The sequence below is a fragment of the Neomonachus schauinslandi genome, chromosome 9, assembly GCF_002201575.2.
Source record: "Neomonachus schauinslandi chromosome 9, ASM220157v2, whole genome shotgun sequence".
Lineage (NCBI taxonomy): Eukaryota > Metazoa > Chordata > Mammalia > Carnivora > Phocidae > Neomonachus > Neomonachus schauinslandi.
Window position 1 is genome coordinate 119,506,864 of NC_058411.1, and position 7,288 is coordinate 119,514,151.

The window sequence follows — 7,288 nt, forward strand, 5'->3', positions numbered from 1 at the left end:
ACAACTTTCATTCAAAGTAAGCAAAATGAAGCAAGTCTTGGATTGCTGATCATATCTAAAGGTGCATGGTGACTTATAAAATAAGACATAAATGCCCTGTTCTGGGAAAAAGAGCATGCTAACAGTGGTATTATGTTGTCACTGAGGGGTCATTAAAGACAGCCAGGCCCTGAGAGTCTTATTTGTCCTAGTAGAGGGCCACTCATCTGGACCTCAGATTGACATCTGGAATGAGTCCCTCAGCATCCTCAGACAGTTGTGCTCATCATTGATCCAGACAAGCACCCTCCCAACAAATAAGCATTTCCATAGCCAGGCTTATGTTGTGCAAGTTTGAATAAAGAACAGTAAGTGTGTAGTAGATATTGTATTCAGTACCTGAAAAATGGGACCCATATATGTAGCATTAAAAAAATGCTACCTTTGATTGTTCTAATAAAATTAGGTAAGATCTATTGGGAATATAAAAAAAAAAAACCTTTAATCAACAAAAATTTTAAAGAGCAAATGAGGTACCAAAAATAATATAAAGGTTGATTATAATATGAGTAGATCATATATGTTGTGAATATTTCAGATAAAGATTAAAAAATATCAGTAGTTAGCATAGTTGAATTTCACTACAAGTTTATTTTCATCCAATACAAAATTGTGAAAAAAAGAAATATGGGAATAATTCCCCAAAGATATTCAGGTTACTTTTAAAAGATATTTTAAAAAGGGAGCAATAATGGGGATTCTTTGTTCCATTTAGGGGCACTCACTGGGAAAAATATCTATCATAAAAATATTCTTTCTTAAGCTTCTGAAAGAATGACCTCACAGAATTTGAAGCACTGACATCACTAGTAATAAAACACATTATTTCAAAAGCACCAGGATAGCCACTCACCTTTCTTCCCTGAAAGTAACTTATTCACTTGAAAAAAAACAGTAACCTGTTCTAGCTTTGGACCTGCAAAACATTATAAAAAAATAGATCAGATGAGACAATGCATTAAATTAATTAAAAATAATGCATAACATTTGTTCTATTTTAATTAATCGTACAGATATCCCTTGCCACAAACATCACATTTGCTTGATCCTTTGTCATTTCTGTCATATCATTTATTCATCTGTTTCCTCCCTGAGTTCTTTACTTTGCAAATGGCCAATAATTCTCTCTGCTGAGCTATTCAAATAAGTATATAGTGGTTATCTTTAAAATGGGAAATTCTAAAGCTGTATTCCACCCAATAAAGACTGAAAATACCTTGTGATGTTAAAAATGCCCTGTGATGTGAAAAATGAAAAGAACATAGTAGGAGTATTGTGAGATTACTGAGGAGTTTGATGAAGGGGTATTATGAGAGGTATTGTGAGGATTATTGATGACCTCATCAATTGAGCAGTACTAAAAGTGAGTCTTATTTGCTTTTTTTAAAGTATTATTGAGATATTGAGATATTATTCACATATAATTCACCCATTTAAAGTGTACAATTCAATCATTTTTAGTAAATGCCATATTGTGCAACCATTGCCACAATCAAATTTATTTTATTTATTTTTTTAATTTAAATTCAATTAGCCAAGGAATAATACATCGTTAATTTACAATGAGATACCACTTTACATGAGTCTTATTTGTCTTATAGAAGGCCACTCAGCTGGACTTCAGCAACCCCAGATGTTTATGCTTATTCTTGATCCAAACAGGACCAGTACAACCCATAAGCATTCCTCACACCACACTAATGCTCTTAACAATTTACTACTTGCATTTAGCTTACAGTGAAAAACAGCACAGGAAGACATTTAACTGGACTTTAGTAAATCTGGTTATAATGGCAACTCCAGAAGCTTCCCAGAATCCTTATTTTTAGAATGATACATAAAGTGATATTGCAGTGGGGGAGTTTTTAATTCTGATATATTCAATAAGATAGGAAAAAAAAGAATCAAGAGTTAACTGTGAAGTTAGGTTATATCACTTAAAAATATTAAATTATGTTAGGATCTGACAATGTCGTACTACTTTCATTTGTTTAGTCTATAGTCCCTGGAGAGAAGATATATGTCCATATTGAAAGTATAGGATCATTACCCTATACGATTCTCTGTTTTATCTCACTAGGAGCAACTTTATTTCAATACACACACATACAAACCAAATCTATTCTATGACTTGCCTTCATTAATCTGTAAGTGCTCCCAAATATCTAGATTTTTAAAAACAAAACCCATTCCTCATTACTATTATCCAAAATATATTCCCTGTCAGAAGTAATAAAAAATACCCTACAAAAAGAATATTTTTGTCATTTTCCTGATCTGGCTGACTTCCCAACATCTGAATTCAGTTTAATGTACTATTATTTGCAAGAGTATCAAATATTAACAGCAAATAATTGAAAATAAGAAATGGATATAATAAATACATCTGATTAATACATGTAAAATATTAACCACTACATCCATCAAAGGAATAAGTTAGCAACAATTATTATTGGTTAGCTACCAAAATACAGTAGGAAGGTGCTAATATTCAAATAAAATTCCTCAAGATAGCAAAATATTTGAAGAGTTAAGATAATATTTATGATTTATAAATATAGCATGCACACAAATAAAAATACAGATGTGCTTATAAGGATAGGCAGATGGTATAATATAAAAGCTATTCCTCAGTTTCAGATAAACTGGACTTATGGTGAAATTTGAATGATAATTCTTTCCCCCAAGCAACTACATACTGTCTAAAACAAAATGAAAAAGACAGTGCAAATAAGTTTCCACTTTTGCTCTACATGAAATGTACAATGTACAAAAAAGAATGAGGCAAGATGAAGCAAAAAATGTAACCCATAATCCTTAAAACTGATGGCAGATGACCATTTTAGGAGGAGCACAAAAAATATTTTAAGTCTATTTTGAAGAATGCATAGAAAATTATGACAGATGTGTTAATAGATCTCATAAGAAAAATGGAAATTATAAGCATGAACAAAATGGGAATTCTAGAAATTAAAACTATAATATCTTTTTTTTTTTAAATAGATGGAACAAAATGACAAAGTAGGAAATTCCTAGCTTGTATGCCCCAAGACAAACTGTGATCTGGCAGCCATCCATGGATAAAAGTGCCTTTGTGGGAGCTTTGGGATCCAGGTAGGAGATTGTGAAACTCCAGCGGGCCCAAGACTAAAGAAAGCTGCTTTGAGAAGGCAGGCCCATACCTTAATGGTAGGCTAACTAAACATGGTCCCCGCTGCAGACTGAAAACAGTCTCATCCCGCTATGGACTCAGCTCCAGTGCTGCTTGGTTGTGGTCTTGAAAGCAGCCTCATTCACGAAGGGACCCTAGAAGAGCTATGCCCATCTGTGTCCCTGGTAGTAGTTTTCCAATCTCTGACTGTGAATACTGAAGTGGCCCTATGGCCTGGCCCTAGTCCTGTTCTGCCACAGTCTGGAGTCATTCTTCCCCCATGAGAGGAAACACACCCATCTCTGCCCCTGGTAACCAGCCCACTGACTTTAGTCTCAACTGTAGATCTTGACATAGCCCTGAGACTTGGCTCCAGTTCTGCTATACTGTGGCCTAGAGTCAGCCCTGCCTCCCTTGCCTGCCCAGGAGCCGTGTGATGCCTTTCTGCGTTCCTGGTAATAGTACCACTGACATCATTCTTGTCTGTGGACACTGACGTGGCCCTGAGACTTAGTTCCAACCCCATTTTGCAATGGTCTGGGGAAAGTTCTGCCCACACAGGGAATCTACAGTAACCACACCTTCCAAGGCCCTGATGATAAGCCCACCATGTACAGACTTGATTGTGGACCCAGAAACAATTCTGAGACTTGGCCCCAGCCCTTTTTGACTATGATCTCAGAGGCAGTCCCACCTACCTGTTGAAAGAACAGGAGCCTTGCTTGCCTGAACCCTCAGTAATAGGCCTGCCAACCATGAACCCGACTGTAGATATGGCAGCAGCCACATGGCCTAATTCAAGCCCTCTTCAACTGTGATCACAGAAACAGTTCCATTAGCCTGGGGATTTAGGAGAGTCTTACTGACAACAGTATATAAAGAAAGGAAGAGGCATTTTTTTCCTTGAAATATACAGACATCAGTGCTAGTCTACATAAATCATGAATCAAGAATCAGGCACACATGAAACCACCAAAGGAAACTAATCAAGCTTCGGTAAATTAACCCCAAGGAAATGTAGATTTATGAATTGCCTGACAAAAAATTCAAAGTTATTGTATAAAGGAATATGGTGGTGGAGTAGGAGGACCCTAGTCTCACCTCTTCCCATGAATGCAACTAGATATCAATCTCTTAAATACTCCAGACATAGACCTGAAGGGTGACAGAACAAACTCCACAAGTAAGCTGGGGCAGGGGGGGAGGTGGTAAGAAGACACATCAAAGAAAGTAGGAAGTGTGGAGACATAGTTTAGGGGTGAAATGGATTGCAGGTGCTGCAGAGGGGATGGAGCATGGTCACAGAGAATGGCAAGAGAGACAGGAGTACATAGGGGAAGGCACAAGGAAAACATTTCCCCAAAGCCATTGGGTTGAAAAATAAGGGGTTGAATTTTGTGAGTTCTTGCAACCAGTCAGGCTTAAATACTGGAGTTTTAAAGGTCAGTGAACTTGGCACGGCTAGAGCCCCAAGGACACTATGCTTCTTCTGGAGAGAAGGCAGGCGAAAATGCAGGGGCAAACAGTATGTAAACAGCAATATGAAGAAAGCCTGGGGCACAGAGTGGGGAGATTATTTGCTCTTCTTGGAGAACATCCCTGAGAAGGATTATTCACAGAGACACCTCTCTGGAAACAAAGGAGCTGGCCAGAGCCATTTCCTTCACCAGCCCCTCAGTATAAACACAGAGACACTTGTGGGAATCAGCACAGCACTGACACTGGCTATATAACTTCCATGCACTAAGCCCCACCACCCTGCACTCCAGTGGGACTGCCCTTCTCAGTCCCACATGCATCAGGCCCAGTGTAGCAGGCCTATTCCCCATAAAACCTGCAGAAACCCCTGCCCACACCACATCACCAGAAAGTTCTGTAGGGCCTCAGATCCGGTGGAGGTGGTGACAGGTCTTATTTCACAAGCAGACCAGAGCACACCTAGTTAAAACTTGCCACATTCAGATCAGGGCCCAAACACTGCCCATAGCAGACAAGGAGAACCTCTGCAGATGACTGGCCTGAAGGACAGAGCAGCCAAAATGCAACAGCAGAGCACATACAACACACACTAGAAACACTCCCTGAAGTGCCAGGCTCTGGGCACTATGTGACTCTTTTTCATAAGGCCATTACTTTAAGGAGCAGTAGTCATAACTGGCTTTTCTAACATAGAGAAGAAGGCAGAGACTTAGACAAAATGTGAAGATGGAGGAAGTTATCCCAAATAAAATAACAAGATAAGGTCATAGCCAGAGATCTAAGCAAAAGAGCTTATGAATAACATTCCTGATGGAGAATTTAAAGGAACAATCATAAGGATATTCACTGGGTTTGAAAAAAGAATAGAAGATATAAGGAGACCATTACCACAGAGATCAAAGAGTTAAAAAAAAAACAATCAAAGATGAAAAGTGCAATAAATATGATTAGAAATATTCTTGATGAAATGAACAGCAGGCCGGGAGATGCAGACAAACAAATAGTGATGTAAAGACAAATTAATGGAAAGCAATGAAGCTGAAGAAAAGAGAGAAAGAAGAACTATGCAACACAAGAATAGACTTAGGGAACTTATTGGCTCCACCAAACATAATAGCAGTCATATTATGGGAGTCCTAGAAGAAGAAGAGAGAAAAGGGGGCAGAAAATTTATTTGAAGTGATGATGCCTAAAAATTTCTTTAATCTGGGGAAGGAAACAGACATCCAAATTCAGGAGGCAGAGAACTCCCATTGAAATCAGCAAAAGCAGTCCAACAGTAACAAAATTTGCAAAATACAGTGGTAAATAAAAAATTCTTAAAAGCAGTAAGACAAAAGAAGTCCTTACCTTACAAGGGAAAACCTGATAAGGCTATCTGGAGATTATTCAACAGAAACTGGGCAAGCCAGAAGAGAGTGGCATGATATATTCAATATGCTGAATGGGAAAAATATGCAGTCAAGAATACTATATCCAGCAAGGCTATCATTCAGAATAGAAGGAGAGAGAGAGAGATAAAGAGTTTCCCAGACAAACAAAAATGAAAGGAGTTTGTAACGACCAAACCAGTCCTACAGGAAATATTAAAGGGGACTCTCTGAGTGGAGAGACCAAAAGTGACAAAGACAAGAAAGGATCAGATCAGAGAAAATCTCCAGAAACATCATTTTATTGTAATAAAATGGTAATAAATACATATCTGTCAATAATCACTTTGAATGTAAATGGACTAAATGCTCCAATAAAAAGACATAGGGTTTCAGAATGGAAAAAAAAAAGACCCATCTATATGCTGCCCACGAGAGACTCATTTTAGACTTAAAGATACCTGCACTTTGGTTTTTCTTTAAAGATTTTATTTATTTATTTGACAGAGAGAGACACAGCGAGAGAGGAAACACAGCAGGGGGAGTGGGAGAGGGAGAAGCAGGCTTCCCGTAGAGCAAGAAGCCCAATGTGGGGCTCAATCCCAGGACTCTAGGATCATGACCTGAGCTGAAGGCAGATGCTTAATGACTGCGCCACCCAGGCGCCCATAAAGACACCTGCACTTTGAAAGTGAGGAGATGGCTAAACGTTTATCATGCAAATGGATGTCAAAAGAAAGCTGGAGCAGCAATGCTTATATTGGACAAACTAGACATTAACACAAAGACTGTAACAAGAGAAAAAGAAGGGCACTATGAAATGATAAAGGCAACAATCCAGCAAAACTATGTAACAATTGCAAATATTTATGCAACCAACATGGGAGCACAAATTATATAAAATAATAACAAACATAAAGAAACTCATTGATAATAATACAATAATAGTAGAGGACTTGAACACCTGACTTACATCAAAGGATATATCATCTAAACAGAAAATTTAACAAGGAAACAATATCTTTGAGTGATACTTCGGAACAGATGGAGTTAACAGATATATTCAGAACATTTCATCCTAAAACAGCAGAATACATTCTTTTCAAGTAAACATGGGACATTTTCCAGAATAGGTCACATATTGAGTCACAAAACAGTCCTCAACAAATACAAAAAGATTGAGATAATACTATGCACCATTTCTTTTCTTTTCTTTTGCAAAGCATATTATGCAGCTTTTATTAATATT

The 7,288-nt window shown here is 37.7% G+C and overlaps 1 non-coding gene across 1 annotated transcript; it reads right to left on the reverse strand.

Annotated features, from left to right (window-relative positions):
* Positions 1-208: 208 nt before the first annotated feature.
* On the reverse strand, positions 209-275 carry LOC123325959. The gene has a single exon (XR_006540792.1). It is a non-coding gene; the product is annotated as a small nucleolar RNA SNORD109A (small nucleolar RNA).
* Positions 276-7,288: the final 7,013 nt, after the last annotated feature.